The sequence below is a fragment of the Pseudophryne corroboree genome, chromosome 10, assembly GCF_028390025.1.
Source record: "Pseudophryne corroboree isolate aPseCor3 chromosome 10, aPseCor3.hap2, whole genome shotgun sequence".
Taxonomy (NCBI): Eukaryota; Metazoa; Chordata; class Amphibia; order Anura; family Myobatrachidae; genus Pseudophryne; species Pseudophryne corroboree.
The window spans coordinates 83550040-83568253 of NC_086453.1; positions in this window are offsets into that span (position 1 = coordinate 83550040).

The following is an 18214-nucleotide window of genomic DNA, read 5'->3' on the forward strand; positions in this document are numbered from 1 at the left end:
GAAGGTAAAGTCTACTCCTTCCAGTGGGTTGTCACTGATGTCAGGTGTCGCAGTGAAAGTCTGATTCAGGCATTCCATACAATCATGCGTATCAGTGTCTGCACTATATCCTCCTTCACCATCATTCTCATCCTCCACACTTTGTGCCTGTCCAGGCATACTTGGCAAGTAAGTTGCAGGATTTAGTGAGCTGCATCTCTTAATGGTGATGTTTACAGGGGCCATCAGTGATAATTCCCACTTTGTAAACCGAGCAGATGAGACATGTCTGGTTTGGGCGGAGTTCAGTAAGGCTGATACTGCATGAGGTGTATGGATGGTCAGGTTGTGTCCTAACACTACGTCCTCGCTTTTACTTACTAGCAAAGCTATCGCTGCAACACTTCGCAAGCATGTGGGGAGAGACCGCGCTACAGTGTCCAACTGTGCACTGTAGTAAGCTACCGGCCTGCTGGCATCACCATGTCTCTGGGTTAATACTCCTGCCGCGCAGCCTGCACTTTCTGTACCGTATAATTCAAAGGGCTTCTCATAATCTGGCATACCTAATGCAGGTGCCTGTGATAGGCACTGTTTGAGTCTCTCAAAGGCCAGTTCGGACTCATCTGTGTGCGAGATCCGTTCTGGTTTGTTCGAAGAGACCATTTCTTGCAAAGGTAAAGCCAGTATAGAGAACCCTGGAATCCAGTTTCGACAGTACCCACACATTCCAAGGAAAGTGCGGATCTGTTGCTGCGTTTGTGGCAGTCATGTCGCGAATCGCCTGTATTCTATCAGCGGTGAGGTGTCTAAGTCCTTGAGTCAAGCAATGTCCCAAATATTTTACCCTGGTCTGGCACAACAGCAACTTATCCTTTGAAACCTTGTGTCCCGTTTGGGAAAGATGAAACAGAAGCTGTTTCGTGTCTTTCAAGGACGATTCGAGTGAGTCAGAACACAACAATAAGTCATCGACATACTGTATTAGCACTGATCCACTCTCAGGTTGAAAGGATTGTAAACAGTCATGCAAGGCCTGGGAGAAAATACTCGGGCTGCCAATTAAACCTTGGGGGAGACGAGTCCAGGTGTACTGTACTCCCCTGTATGTAAAAGTGAAGAGGTATTGGCTGTCAGGGTGCAGAGGGACAGAAAAGAAGGCAGAACAGAGGTCGATGACTGTGAAGAATTTAGCAGTAGAGGGGATTTGCATGAGGATGACAGCTGGATTGGGCACTACGGGGAATTGGCTCTCAACTATCTTGTTTATCCCCCCTAGATCCTGCACTAGCCTGTAACCCCTCCCCCCACTCTTTTTCACAGGGAAGATGGGACTATTGGCAGTGCTGGATGTCCTGACTAGGATGCCCTGTCTTAAAAACCGCTCTATGACAGGGTACACTCCTAAATCTACCTATGGCTTCAGAGAATACTGGGGGATTTTTGGAGCTATCCTACCATCTTTTACTTGCACTACTACTGGAGCTACATTTGCCATCAATCCAGTGTCTTGTCCATCTTTGGTCCAAAGGGAACCCGGTATTTGTGAGATCATTTCCTCTACCTTTGATGGACACTTGTCTATAACAGTAGAATGCGACATTAGCCTTTGAAGGGTGTCTAATATATCTTGTACTTCTTGAGCGTGGTTCCCAGGTATATCCAAGAAGACACCCTCAGGAGTACAGTATATGACACACCGCATTTCACACAATAAATCTCTGCCGAGCAGATTAGTCGGAGCCGATGCAGCCAACAGAAAAGAATGTTTGGTTTGCAAGGGCCCTATCGTAATCTCTGCCGGTCTACTCAAAGGGTATTGTTGCACAGTTCCTGTTACTCCCATTGCCGAAATTGTTTTTCCCGTGGTTTTTATACCTACCGTCGAATTTAACACTGACCTGGCCGCCCCTGTATCTACAAGAAAAGGTAATGGTACACCAGCTACATAAACTGTGACATCAAGTTCGCTACCAAGGCTAGTAATCAACTTCACTGGCTGCAGACTACAGGTGTGGCCCAACCCCTATTGTGTGGTGAGACCCTCCCACAGCGCATTGGCAGCTACAATATGTGAGGGGGGTAGCTGAGAATTTTCGGAGGCCTGCCAGTCTCTCCTTGGTGGGTACCTCCTTGTTTCCCCTGCATGTGGCTCGTAATTTCTCCTAGGTGGTCCCTGATCCCAATTATGTGCATTGTAGTATGGTTCATATCCTGGTCTAGGGGGTCGGTATACATTATGTGTACCTTTATTCCTACAGTCCCTTGCAAAATGTCCTTCTTTCTTACAATAGAAGCATATTATTGACCGTGACTTACCATCAGGGGTCTGGAGTTTTGGCTGATGTGCTTTCGTTGTAAGAGCATTTATACTTACTGTCATCAGCTTCTCCCCCTGAAACTCCCTGTGTTTACTGATGTTCCTATCGTGCTCGATAGCGGACTCTCTCAATGCAGCCGAGATACCTCTCCAGTTTGGTAGAGAGGTCTGTACCCTTGTTCTTAATGCCTCCTTTAACCCGTCCATTAATACAGTAACACCTACCTCCCTGTGATGCGCATTATCTTTTATGTCCTCGATCCCAGTGTATCTAGACATTTCCTGCAGTGCTCGATGGAAATATTCGGATGCCATTTCACCTTCCTTTTGTCTTATGGAAAAGATTTTATTCCATTTGACAACAGTAGGGAAATATACTCCTAATTGAAGATTGATTTGCCGTACATTCTCCTGATTGTATTCATCAGTGAGAGGTACTTCTGCGTCTAACTTACAATCGGTTATGAATTTTGCGGGTCAATATTTGAGGCTAAACATACCCGTAGCACTATTCGCCAATCTTTGTTCGCGGGTTCGTTGGCATTACCTAACTCTTTAATGAACCTCTGGCATGCGACTAGATCTTTTCTGGGATCAGGAAATTCTGACATAATTGACCTTAACTCTGCTCGGGACCAGGGACAGTGCATGGCAATGTTCCTGATGGGAGTGACTCCCTGAGCGTCAGTCTTCCCATTGGGGACTGCAATCACCCTGACAGGATTTAATTCAATTACATCATTCTGGTTTGATTCTACAATGTGGGGAGCTATTGCCTCTGCATAATGTATGGTACCATACTTACCTGTGGACACGACCTCACTTATCCCTCCACTAGGGGGCCTTGTTACTGCTCTTGTTGGTTGAGCTGTGCCCACCTGAGTGTCTTGTATGGTGGCTGCTAGAGAGAGTGCCGATATCGTGCTGGGCTCATCTTCCTACTCGCAATCCTGGGGAAAATTTAAAATGGGATACAACTGGCAAGGGTTAGCGTTAGTACATTTATCAATTACTCTCCTATCCTGTACCAATGTACCATTGTCTGTAGCCACTTTCTCCCCATCAATATATGGTGGTGGTGGTGGTGTGGTTGCCATTGTTTTCCCGCTAGGTTTGGAACCTGCTGCACGAGCTAATTCCCTTTGCACATCCCCCTCTTGCTGCCATAAATTTAAACAATCTGTATGTCTAATCCTTTGTCTCCTGGATTTCATCAGACATATCCTTATCCTTAAGTTCTGCAATACCTCTGGTTCAAAGCTGCCCACCCTAGGGAATGGTTCCCTATCTTTGTTAGTCATACATACCCATTCATTGCAAAAAGCCTCCGTGTGTGAACCATACTTTTCACACATAATAAACCTTGCTGACCCTCTCGGTCGCAAATCTGACCTTTTCGGTCCCACTTCTTCAGCCTGAACCCTAGCTACTGAACACCCACTGCTTGTGCAATTGGATCCCATTGCGGACTTTTTGCCAATAAACACAATCCCCAATGCACATCGCAGATAGACGGTGGAAGACACCTAGCGCTTTCACTCGCTCCTTCTCCACTGAGTACCACGACTCACTGCAATAGTGAACATCGCGAACCCAGCGAGGTCTATCTGGTTTCTATTTACTGGAAGTGTTTAGGAGTGACTTACCTATTCCAGTAAATATACACCGCTAGAGATTTTCCTGAGACCAGCGAAAACTCCCTATAACCTTATACACAAATCACACTTGCGTATGCTCTATACAGCGCTAATAATACCGCAATTTTACGCAAAAGCTCGTAAAGGGGTATCCAGTTGCGCTATATATATCGCACCCACAAATGCGCGGTCCAATCGCACAGAGTATAGGTACTTGTTACCTATCTGCCGTACAACCACGGGTCGATGTACAAACTGCGACCCTCAGCCCGGAGCGTAATACAAAAACCTTTTTACTTCAATACTTCGCAATACTTATGCACTATCACGCTCCTTTGCAAATCACCTCACAATTTGCGTATTTCAATCTATATTAACGTGAGTCAGCCGCCTCATGCCACCAAGCCTCTACTTACTTGGTGTACCACAAGACCCGATTTCCGGAGTTCAATACGTTCACTCTTACATTCGCTCACTCAAATATACTTTGTTTTTCTGTACAGAAAATTTGGATTCATTCAGGTTGGCAGCTTTACCCCAGAAGCAGTTTAAATTTTTTTTTTTTAATACTAATCTGCTTTAGAAACCGGGCAGTTTTGTGCTATTGTAGCATGGCTACTGTCCTACCTTTAATCTAAGCGAACTATCGTGTGATTTTATTATGCACACACAACCCTACGCAAGCTTGCGTAATTACGCAACCGTGCGTACCTCTATGCCACGTGTGCGGCCTTGCGCCACATGCACATTTTTTGTACGCTGTCCTCACGTTCCGTACCAATGTGCGTATGCAATAAAACAGATCACACAACTTCTATAAATGTGAGCAATACTACTATTGCCCACTAAACACAACACAGTTTCTTCCTGTATAAACCTTTACAACCAGGCCAGACTGCGTTTGTGCTTTATGCTTACTTCCTTAAACATTTATTTTAGTTTTAACTATATAGCAACAAATGTAACCGGTTTCACACAGATCTAAATGAATCTAGCAATCTGAGTGTTATGGCAACAATGTGAGGGTATACAAAGAGTATGGGTGCTGTGTACGCTTTTGGCGCCAAAAAAATTTCACAGATTTTTAAATAGCTTTTTTTCTGTTTACTTTACGGGTTCTCCAAGCATCTCTACAAACCATACAGAGCAGACGCCATCTAATCAGCAAATAAATAGGGTTTTCAGTGTATCCATCGACCAGGAAAAGGATACGTAGGATACTTTCTGTCTGCCCTTTTGCTGATAGATTAAGTCTGCTGTGACCTGTTAGGCTGTGAGTATATGGAAAACCGGACGAAGCCCCCAATTGAGAATGCTGATTTATATACAGGAATAAAAGCTATACCTTAAACACACCTTAAATACACTTTACCATGGAGCAGCTGCGGCCGCTATACTTAATACACACTCTACGTACTTTTTACGCTATTAGCGTAAAAAGTCCCGTACTGCGTACGGACTTTGCGTACAAACGCCGCGCTGACGGTACAAAGTACACACAGTGCATACACACCCAATGAATACACTTTAAACCTTATACAGCAATGCAATGCGATACTAATACACTTTAAACCTTAGCGTGATTGGATTCGCAGCGCTACGCGGTCCCCGGTCCTCGGTCATCTAATAGATAACTTTGTGAGTCTTGTGTCTGACCAGGTCTGCAGCAGGCTCTCTTTATACAATTCATCCAAAACTTAACACAATGGATACTGTAATCTCTTTGTCTATTGGACACAGGGATGGTCATTTACAGTACAAGAGAGGTCATAGGTCGGTTTGAATAGATGTCTGTTCCAACTGCTCTTGTGGGTGGTCTCCTCTGGATTCCCGCCGCATACATAATGTACAGTAAATACAGTTTATATCTATATTCTGCTCCTGCACATAACTATCTGCAGGAACATGCAATCTTCCTCAAACCAACACCGGTATGTTACCCTTAAGATACCCTACAGCTGGATACCAAACACCACCTTATAACCTTGTTCTGTCCCCTCCTATCCTGTAAAGGTGAATCCCTTTGTGTTAGGCGCCGGGGTCCGCTCGTCGGTGCGGCCCGGCGCCTAGCAACCAGGGACGCCGTGCGCGTACAGCCGCTGGCTCCCTGGCAACGCTAGACGCCGGGCGCACGGAGCCGCACGGACCCTAGCAATGGGGACGCCACTGGCGGACCGCGTTCCCCGTTGCTGGGTCCATTTAAATTAATAGGGCACCTGTTTCCTGGCCGTGCAGCAAGGCAGCTGCATGGCATTTAATCCAATCAGCCTCTGAACAGCTGATTGGAGGACTCCCTGTTAAGTACACTTCCAGGGCTTCTCACAGACGCCGGTAATAGCTTCCTGCATGCTGTATCTGTTTGCTGAGAGTGTTTCCAGTCCTGCTGTACCCGGTCGTTCCTGTCCTCAGTTGTCCTGTACTCGGAAGTCGTCATCTGTTCCTGGAGTCCTGACTGAGCACCTTTAAACATCCAGTGGTGTTCGTGAGTCACGGCGTAGCCGTGTGTTGCGGCTTGGCCGCTTTATTATTATTTATTATTTGTGTTTCGGAGCTTTTGCGGAGGATTCCGCTCCCACAAATCCACTCTGGTATCCAGCGGTGCTGGGTAGGAGTAACGGACTAGTGGATTTTGGTTGTCCTTTTATCTGGCGGTTTTTCCGCGCATACTTCTGGTTTGGTTAGTTAGCTTGTTGCCCCTGGCCTGTTGTCAGTCAGAGGTCCTCTTGTCATCATCCTGCCTCGGATTTCCCTTTGTCTCTCACTAAGATCGGGGGGCACCGGAGTTGGGCAGACATAATCCGCCTTTCAAACGTGGCTGCCAGGGGCTCAAGAAACCATAGTCTCGCAAGGGATTTTCGATAGCACGGGTGAGACAATAGAGTTAGGGCGCCAGGGGCAACTAGTCTTTCTAGCTCCCGTAACCAGCATTCCCCTTCCAGTACTCTGGCCATTGTCATTAGATCTCCTCCGGTCAGGAGTACTGGAATCATAACATTATTACCGGCCCTACCAAAACTTAAAATTAAACAGGGTTTGATTTTTTCCTTATTCAGTTTTGTAAGAGTTATCGGCCTCATGAATCCCACAGGTTTAGGGACAAATCCTGGCCAGCTCCTAGTCAGCCAGATTCAAGAACTTACTCAGATGGTTCAGGATCATTCCCTTCGGGTGAAGTCGCAGGAAGATCTTTTACGAACTTCCCCGAGGGTAGTCCCTGAACCAAAAATGCACTTGCCTGACCGTTTTTCTGGTGATAGGAAGGAGTTTTTTAATTTTAAAGAATCCTGTAAACTTTATTTTCGTTTAAGACCGATCTCCTCAGGTACTGAATCTCAGCGGGTCGGAATTATTATTTCTTTGCTCCAGGGGGATCCTCAGACCTGGGCTTTTGGTTTAAAAGCAGAGGATCCGGCATTGTTGTCAGTAGACGCCTTTTTGGGGTCTTTAGGGCTTTTGTATGATGACCCTGATAGAGAGGCATCCGCTGAGAGTCAGTTACGCGCTCTCAGACAGGGTAGAAATCCTGCAGAGGTTTATTGTACAGAATTTCGCCGTTGGTCGAACGACTGTGGCTGGAATGACCCAGCCCTGCGCCGTCAGTTTCGCCTCGGCTTATCTGAGTCTATAAAAGACAGTCTCCTTCAGTATCCCGCTCCTGAGACTCTCGATAAACTCATGGAGCTTTCTATTAAGATTGATCGTCGTCTCAGAGAGCGGAGGGCTGAAAAAGGAGCACCTGTCAGGTCTACTCCATGTGTATTTTCCATTCCTGAGGACATAGAGGAGCCCATGCAGATGGGTCTCTCCCGGCTGTCTCCAGAAGAAAGAGCCAGAAGGCAAAACTCTGGTCTTTGTTTGTACTGTGGGGGTAAGGGACATTTTGCCCGTAATTGTCCGAACAAGTCGGGAAACGCCTCGACCAAGTGAATTGTGAGGGGGTTCACTTTGGTCTGCAGCTTATCTCCTCGAATAACTCCCTTTTAGTCCCAGCTAAAGTTTCCTTTGGCAGCCTCAGTTCTTCGGTGTCGGCTTTTGTTGACAGTGGAGCTGCAGGGAACTTTATGGACTTAACGTGGGCCAAAGCCTTAGGTATTCCTCAGTTAGCCTTGGGTAGGTGTATCACCATGCATGGTTTAGATGGGAGTCCCTTGTCCAATGGGGTTATTTCCCTCCGTACACCCCCTATACTACTTACGGTAGGAGCTCTTCATTCCGAAAAGATCGAGTTTTTCCTTACCCATTGCCCAGCAGTTCCAGTGGTTCTGGGTCACCCTTGGCTGGCCTTTCATAATCCCATCATTGATTGGCAGTCGGGGGAGATTTCACAATGGGGTACCATCTGTAATAAGGAATGTATTACGTTTCCCGTCAGAATAGCTGCTGCCATTCCCGAACTCATTCCCGTGGAATACCAGGACTTTGTTGATGTGTTTTCCAAGGGCAATGCGGACCTTCTGCCTCCCCATCGGCCTTATGATTGTGCTATTGAGCTAATTCCTGGTGCCACATTGCCAAAGGGAAGGTTATATGCATTATCCGGGCCAGAAACTGCGGCCATGAATGAGTATGTTAAGGAGAGCCTAGGGAAAGGATTTATCAGGCCATCTAAATCCCCTTTAAGTGCAGGCTTCTTCTTTGTGGAGAAAAAAGATGGATCACTCAGACCTTGCATTGACTTTAGAGCCCTGAATAAGATCTCAGTTAAAAATACTTACCCTCTGCCGCTGATTTCTGTCCTCTTTGATCAGCTGCGTTCGGCTGTGATTTTTTTCTAAAATTGACCTGAGGGGAGCGTATAACCTCATCCGAATCAAGTCGGGAGATGAGTGGAAGACGGCTTTCAGTACTCAGTCGGGTCACTACGAGTATCTGGTGATGCCGTTTGGCTTGTCTAACGCTCCGGCAGTTTTCCAGGATCTCATTAACGATGTGCTCCGTGATTTTCTAGGAAGATTCGTGGTCGTTTACTTAGACGACATCCTGATCTATTCTGACTCAATTGAACAACATGTTACCCAGGTGCGTCAGGTTCTTCAAAAATTACGTGAAAATCACCTATATGCCAAGCTGGAGAAGTGTGAGTTTCATGTCACGGAGGTATCCTTTTTAGGGTACATTATTTCCCCTCGGGGATTCTGTATGGAACCTAAGAAGCTCCAAGCCATCCTTAGTTGGGCGCAACCCACCAACTTAAAAGCAATTCAGCGCTTTTTAGGGTTTGCGAATTATTATAGAAGATTTATTCATTCTTTTTCCGACCTGGTTGCTCCCATTGTGGCACTGACTAAGAAGGGAGCGGATCCTACCAACTGGTCACGTGAAGCTGAGTTATCCTTTCAGGCCTTGAAACAAGCTTTTGTCTCAGCTCCAGTCCTCAGACATCCCAACCCAGAATTGCCCTTCATTGTTGAGGTTGATGCCTCGGAGGTTGGAGTGGGGGCTATCCTATCTCAGAAGGATCCGGACTCTCTGGAACTACATCCTTGTGCCTTTATGTCCAGGAAATTCTCATCTGCTGAATCCAACTACGATGTTGGTAACCGGGAGTTACTGGCTATTAAATGGGCTTTCGAGGAGTGGAGGCATTGGCTTGAGGGAGCAACACATACCATTTCAGTATTGACTGACCACAAAAATCTTCAGTACATCGAATCAGCTAAGCGGCTGAATGCCCGGCAGGCTCGTTGGGCTTTATTTTTTACTCGTTTCAAGTTTATTATCACTTTTAGGCCAGGTTCCAAGAATACCAAGGCGGATGCCCTGTCACGCAGTTTTCTTCCAGTTCATAATAACAGTCCTGTTACTCCCATACTTCCGTCTTCAGTCATTTGGGCAGGCCTCACACAAGATTTGTTTACCCAGTTAAAGCAGCTTCAACATCAAGCTCCTGGAAATACTCCTGCTGGTCGTCTTTACGTCCCTGAGTTTTTGAGAGCTACTGTTTTGACTGAGTTTCATGATAGCAAAGTTGCCGGGCATCCGGGGATCTCTAAGACTTTGGAATTAGTCTCCCGCTCAGTATGGTGGCCTGGTCTTTCTAAAGACATTAAGGAGTTTGTTTTTTCTTGTCAGGTCTGTGCACAGCATAAGGTTCCCCGTTCCTTGCCTATCGGGCAACTTATGCCCTTAAATGTTCCTCTCAGGCCATGGTCTCATATTTCCATGGATTTTGTGGTAGACCTCCCTCTGTCAGCCGGATTCCGAGTCATATGGGTGGTAGTGGACCGTTTTAGCAAGATGGCCCATTTCATTGCTCTTCCCCGACTGCCATCTGCCCAGGGATTGGTTGTTTTGTTTCTCCGCCATGTTTTCAGACTTCATGGGTTGCCCACTGATATTGTTTCTGATCGGGGTCCACAATTCATTGCACAATACTGGAAGTCTTTTTGTGCCTCATTAAAGATGAAATTGTCTTTAACATCCGGCTATCATCCCCAATCCAACGGGCAGACCGAGCGAGTTAATCAATCATTAAAACAGTATTTGCGTTTGTACTCAGCCAAACTCCAGAATGATTGGTCCGAGTTTCTTCCTTTGGCGGAGTTTGCTTACAACAATTCTTGTCATTCCTCCACTAATGTGTCTCCATTCTTTTCAGTTTTTGGTTTTCACCCCAGAGCTAATTCTTTTTTTCAACATTCCTCTGTTTCCTCGCTAACCTTAACCTCTCATCTCAGAGTCATTTGGAAAAAAGTGCACCTTGCTCTCAGAAAAGCGGCATTTCGAGAGAAAAAGTTTTCTGACAGGCTCCGGCGTCCTTGCACTTTTAAGGTGGGAGACAGGGTATGGTTGTCGACTCGTAACATTAGACTTCGACAAACCTCAGCTAGATTGGGCCCCAAATTTATTGGACCATTTCATATTATTAAAAAAATCAATCCAGTTGCTTTCCGGTTACGTTTACCAAGAGCTCTCCGAATCGGAAATACGTTCCATTGCTCCCTGTTGAAACCATACGTTTCTTCCAGTAGATTTCCTCTGAAGATCTCTCAGGGGAAATCACCAGTAGATGTACAGGGACATCAGGAGTTCTTGGTGGAGAAGGTTCTCGATTCCAAATTGTCCCGGGGTCGGCTTTATTTTCTGGTGCACTGGAAGGGCTATGGTCCAGAGGAAAGGTCTTGGGTCCTGGATAAGGATCTCCATGCCCCGAGGCTCAAGAGGGCATTTTTTCGGGAATTTCCTCGGAAACCTGGCTTTAGGGGTTCCTTGACCCCTCCTCAAGGGGGGGGTACTGTTAGGCGCCGGGGTCCGCTCGTCGGTGCGGCCCGGCGCCTAGCAACCAGGGACGCCGTGCGCGTACAGCCGCTGGCTCCCTGGCAACGCTAGACGCCGGGCACACGGAGCCGCACGGACCCTAGCAACGGGGACGCCACTGGCGGACCGCGTTCCCCGTTGCTGGGTCCATTTAAATTAATAGGGCACCTGTTTCCTGGCCGTGCAGCAAGGCAGCTGCACGGCATTTAATCCAATCAGCCTCTGAACAGCTGATTGGAGGACTCCCTGTTAAGTACACTTCCAGGGCTTCTCACAGACGCCGGTAATAGCTTCCTGCGTGCTGTATCTGTTTGCTGAGAGTGTTTCCAGTCCTGCTGTACCCGGTCATTCCTGTCCTCAGTTGTCCTGTACTCGGAAGTCGTCATCTGTTCCTGGAGTCCTGACTGAGCACCTTTAAACATCCAGTGGTGTTCGTGAGTCACGGCGTTGCCGTGTGTTGCGGCTTGGCCGCTTTATTATTATTTATTATTTGTGTTTCGGAGCTTTTGCGGAGGATTCCGCTCCCACAGATCCACTCTGGTATCCAGCGGTGCTGGGTAGGAGTAACGGACTAGTGGATTTTGGTTGTCCTTTTATCTGGCGGTTTTTCCGCGCATACTTCTGGTTTGGTTAGTTAGCTTGTTGCCCCTGGCCTGTTGTCAGTCAGAGGTCCTCTTGTCATCATCCTGCCTCGGATTTCCCTTTGTCTCTCACTAAGACCGGGGGGCACCGGAGTTGGGCAGACATAATCCGCCTTTCAAACGTGGCTGCCAGGGGCTCAAGAAACCATAGTCTCGCAAGAGATTTTCGATAGCACGGGTGAGACAATAGAGTTAGGGCGCCAGGGGCAACTAGTCTTTCTAGCTCCCGTAACCAGCATTCCCCTTCCAGTACTCTGGCCATTGTCATTAGATCTCCTCCGGTCAGGAGTACTGGAATCATAACACTTTGTTCTGTTACCTTTTAAACTGCTGTAACTAGTGCAGGGAGGCTATGTGTAAAATGTGCACTATTTGGATTAAATATGTAATGTGTTTTGATGGCTTTTCCATGCGTTCACAAACTCTACCGTAAATACTCATACCACGCGCTAATACGCAGGTCCGCGCGAGCGACCATACACAAAATGCGAATATGCGCACGCACGGCAGAGCAAGTACGCGCACGGAGGCCATCTGTGTGTAGTTTGTACGTAATGTATGTACTGCAATATTTTTCGACTTTGACAGTACCCATTCGTCACAATAAACTTCAGCGTGTGGACCATATTTCCCACACATTATAAACCTCGCGGACCCCTTGGGCCGCGACTCTCCTGCCTGAACCCTGGCTACCATACGTCTCTTACTTGAGCAACTGGCTCCCATAATTGTGGGCTTTTTCCCACAAACACCAAAATACTCAATATAAGCAGACGGTGAAAGTTCTTAGAGCGCTTTCACCCACTCTCGCCCACGTTGGCCGGTACTGCGATACACTGTTGATAGCGGAAGGCAATGTACCCAACTTAGGGCCCCTAAATGACCTATATTTACTGGAAGTTTTTTTAGGAGTGACTTACCTTTTCCAGTAAATATCTGCCTTTGGAGATTTTCCTGAGAGAGACCAGTGAAAACTCCCTTTATGCACTTGTACACAAATCACGCTTGCGTATGCTCTATACAGCGATAATGATACCGCGATTTTACGCAAAAGCTCGTAAAAGGGGTATCAAGTTGCGCTATGTATCACACCCACAAACATGCGGTCCAATCGCACAGCGTATAGGTACTTGTTACCTATCCGCCCTACGACCACTGGAATCGAATCACAAGCTGCGAAACCTCAGCCGGAGCATATCAAAAAAACTATATGGGTCACAATTCACAATTCCCTACCACACTCCTGTGTAAGTCTCCTCCTGACTTACGTATTCCAATCTATACTAACGTGAGTCAGCCGCCTCACGCCGCCAAGCCTCCACTCACTTGGTGTACCGAACGACAGGATCCCGAATTCACGGGGTTCAATACGTTCACTCATACTTTCACTCACTCAAATACACTTTGTTTTTCTGTACAGAAAATTTCCACTTGTACTGATCGGCAGCTTTTCCCCCAGATGTAATACAGTTTAAACAAAAGTTTTCTACTAATCTGCTTTTGAAACCGGATAGTTATGTGCTATTGTAGTATGGCTACTATCCCACCTTTCAATTGAACTAAACTATCGTGTAATTTGTACTTAGCGTCCGCACTCTTACGCACTTTGCCTAAACACGCGGCCGTGCGTGTCTTTTACGCTGCGTGCGCGGTCCTGTACTTTGTCCGAGCCACGTGTACGAAACGTACGTCCACAATAAAACAAATCCCACAACCTCTAGAAATGTGAGCAATGCTAACTATAATCACTCACGAGCACAACCCACGCTTGTTCTGTGTAACCCTTTACGACTGGGCCAGACCTGCGTGTTGTGCTTTATACTTACTTCCTTAAATACTTTTATTTCAAATTTAACTATATAGCAACAAATGTATCCGATTTCACACAGATCTAAACGAATCTAGCAATCTAAACTTTATGACAGAACAATATGAGAGGGTATGCAAAGTATTGGTGCCCTTTGTGTATGCTTTTTGGCGCGCCCCCAAAAAAAATTCACAGATTTTTAAATAGCTTTTTTCCTGTTTACCTACGGGTTCTATCAGCACCACTGCAGACCAGACAGAGCAGACACAATCTAACAGCACACAAATAGGGTTTTTAGAACATCCACCAACCAGGAAAAGGTTACGTAGATAACTTTCCACCCTTTGCTGATAGATTAAGTCTGCTATGACCTGCTAGGCTGTGAGCATGTGAAAACTGGATCGAGCACCTAAATTGTAAACGTCGATTTACATACAGGACTAAAAGCAACACTTTAGAAACACATTAAATACACTTTAAAATGGAGCCGCTGTGGCCGTTTGTGATCAACCTTAGTCTACGTACTTTTTACACCATTAGCGTACAAATCCCCGTACCGTGTACGTACTTTGCGTACAAACGCAGCGCTGGCCGTACAAAGTACACGCAGTGCGTACACACCCAAAGACACGCCATGAGCACTCTGCAGCTACTCGTGTGACTGAAATACACTTATAACCTTAGCAGGGAAAAGCGCAGGCGAAACCAAAACGTATGTACCATTGACTGTAGCCATTTTTCTCTTGTATTGTATTGTTGTTATTGTAACCCCCTTTCAGCAATTATATGTTGGTGTATCGTTCCGACACACCAATATATAATTGCTGAAAGGGGGTTACAATAACAACAATACACTACAATAGAAAAATGGCTACAGTCAATGGTACATACGTTTTGGTTTCGCCTGCGCTTCCCGGCTGGTCCTCAGTCATCAAGGGAGATGACATTCAGAGTCTGTGATAGTGACCTGGCCTGCAGCTGGCTTTTTATACAGTGGATCAAAACGTGATACAATAGACACTGTGTGCTCTTCTTCCATTGGTTCGGGGGTGGGACATATCCTGTGCACCGGGGATCATTGGTCAGCTCAAGAGGTGGGCGATGGCTAAGACTTGAGATGTGATTTCTGTTATTTGCATCTGGGTTCCCGCTCCATGACCAGTTAAACCCATCACATTAATCATCCATAAATCTGGTATTATTAATAACTTAATGTTGCAATATATGATAATATTCTTATACCCACCAGATTAATGTTTACGTGACTCTGAACAATATGATCCCACACATGATATGATTATCTATTTCCATCCTCAAGATATACGTATATCCATATATATCTATATCCATATATATATATATATACATACACACACACTCCTGCTATTACAATTTGTTAGGAAATATATATATATATATATATATATATATATCCAAGAGTTTAGTCTATGAATGTTATTACCTCAGATTTCTAAATGTCTGGTTTGTAATTTGTTAGCTATTGCTAATTGAGTTTCTCTTCAGTCAACCTAGGTTCCTAGATATTGTCTTTTTTGTTTGTCCTGTCTTCAGATAAGACAATGACAATCCAGTATTTATTGTCTTCGACAGATACTGGACAACTCTAGAACAATATGGGTAACCAAAGGTATTTGCCTTCTTCATAGGATTTCAAAGCTTTGCGTAAATAACGCCATCTGGTACATTGTATTTGAGTTTCTGGGAGGATAATTTATGTGCAAACCATCTTCATGTTATTAGAAGGATGAGCAGACAGTGGGTGATTTATGCAATATATGGATTAAATATATGATATGTCTTTGTGGCTTTTCCATGCGAGTACAAATGCCTCCGTAATTACTCATACCACGCGCTAACACGCACGACCGCGTGAGCGATCATACACAATTTGCGAATATGTGCATGCACGGCCGAATAAGTACGTGCACGGAGGCCATCTATGTGGTGTTTGTACGTAATGTGTGTACTGTAATATTTTCCGACTTCGACAGTATCACTTTTCAAGTCTAAGTCCATCTAGTCCTAAGTACCATATGGAGAGAGGCTCTCAACACCATACATCTAGCCATTTACAACAGCAGTCAATTGACTATTGTTTTTATAGGAGCATTGTGATCCCACTTTATGCAAAAAGTTAATAGGTTATTCTTATGCCAGTGTGTAGGTACCTTTGATCCTACTGGATCAGCATTTTACACTACATATGTATGGTATTTTCCAAGAGGGGCACTGATGTACATTTTTCCAACTTGCACTCTAATGCCCTGCACTCTAAATTTGACGCAACCAGGTTAAGCATCCCTCATCTCCCCCCCCCCCCCCCCCCCAAAAAAAAAAAAAATCCCTACTCTCACGCACCAGGACAGGTGAGTGCTTTGTACATCATATCCATGTATACTGCAGTAGCACCCCATCCCCACTCTATACAGATAAGAGTAACCCAAGTATATCCATTTCCTGTTCTAAAGTTTCACTTAGAACACAGCTTCTGCTGGATAGTTAGGGTCCATTTATTCTGCAGATATCAAAATGGACAGTCATTTGCAACTCTCAGCTCAACTACAGAGTTCATCTATTCTCCTGGGTAATTTTACCACCTATTTTCACAAAAATACTGAAAACATTACCCGTTTGTAAAACTTTAGCGGGACTAGCCTACTTGTTAGACAAGCGGTTTTCATTAACCCTTAGGTCTTGTTTTGAGGACTTCTGTGGAAATGTGGTAAAATTACTGATTCAGCAAAATGTTAATACATCCTTCACCCCGACACTGCTGCTGTCTGCATAGCAGGGCAGACAGCAGCAGAGACTGCATGCACCGTGACCCATAACCTCCTACAGGACAGTGCGGTGGGAAGGTATGAGCTCTCCCATTGCTGTAAATGGCTCCTAGGTCAATGACTCAGTTACCCATTTACACTGCCCCTCACAGGTCCTGCCCTGGTTGAATCCCAGGTTGGATTGCTGGGTCAGAGGACGAGGGGCATTCTTTTTTTATTATTTGGCGCAGTTTACACTGAGGCCAGACACAGGTCAACCGGGCAATAACCCAGGATTTCAACTTTGTTTAACAGGGGTACAAGACACCTGCAGCCAAGCATTGATAAATGTAAAACCTGGACTGCTTTTGGGAGCCTCTAGGTATGGACACTGCATCACAAAATTGCAATTTCTCATTGTGATAGCAGCGATTTTTACCATTCATTGGTGGCATTCCAATGTCTGCCACCACTGAATGGTAAACATATGGTGTTGCAATGGTCCTGTCACCAGTCCCTGGCCAGCCATACTGCTGAGGTTTTGTCCCTGCGCAAATTCTATGAATTTTGATGCAATGATCAGTTACTATGACATCAACAGATTCAATGGTTGAAGCCCTGCCATAATTTGACGGTGGCCTTCCGATGTACATCCCTAAACCTCTGGACTATGGGGTCTATGTACCAAGCCTTGGATTGAGATAAAGGGGGTCAGAGAAAGTACAGGCCAATCAGCCCCTGCCATGTTACAGGCTGGTTTTGAAAAAATAGGATTTTAATACCTACCGGTAAATCCTTTTTCTCCTAGTCGTAGAGAATGCTGGGGTCCACTTCAGTACCATGGGGTATAGACGGTAGCGCAGGAGCCATGGGCCCTTTTTAGACTTTTCAATGGTGTGAACTGGCTCCTCCCTCTATGCCCCTCCTCCAGACCTCAGTTATAGGAACTGTGCCCAGGGAGACGGACATTTTGAGGAAAGGATTTACTTAATACTAATGGTGAGATTCATACCAGCTCACACCTCAACCATGCCGCACAACATGGCATTCAACTTAACACACTCCAACAGGCATGAACCATTTGCAGCAACATGCTGAAAACAAATGTAACACAACTTGTGTAACTATAATGAATAAACTGCAGGTAAAGTACGCACTGGGTCGGGTGCCAAGAATCCTCTACGGACTAGGAGAAAAGGATTTAGCGGTTGTCAAAGTCAAAGGTGGAGAGCAAAGTGACTGTGTGTTCCAAGTGAACTGTGTGTTCAAAGAGCAAGGTGGAGAGCAAAGTGACTGTGTGTTCCAAGTGAACTGTGTCCAAAGAGCAAGGCAAAGAGAACCTCGTATCACCAGAGACTCTGTTCCGTGAAGACTGAGAGGCGGCACTGTTGAACACTACCTGAGCATACTGAAGGACTGCAGAAAGACCAGTCATTGTAATTGATTTGTTATGAACAAGAGTTGTTTTGTTCTATTTCTCTTTTCTCTCTTTCCCGCTGACAAACATTTTCTTTCAGGATATTCTATTTTTGCGAGGTTTTTTTTATGAGGAGTCGAGTGTGGGACTGGAACTGGTTCTGTAGGAAGGAGTGATCTCCTTATAGGATCCCAGGATTAGCCGATCAGTTTGTTAAAGTCAGAGAAAAATCAAAGGTCTAGTAGTTATGAAGTTCAGAGGTAATCAGGAAAAATTAGACAATGGCTGTTTACACATTGCAGATAAAGAGCTCATTAATATATGTGGAAGAAAGGTTTATGAGTGGCTCTCCCCGAACTCCGAAGGTTTATGTTAT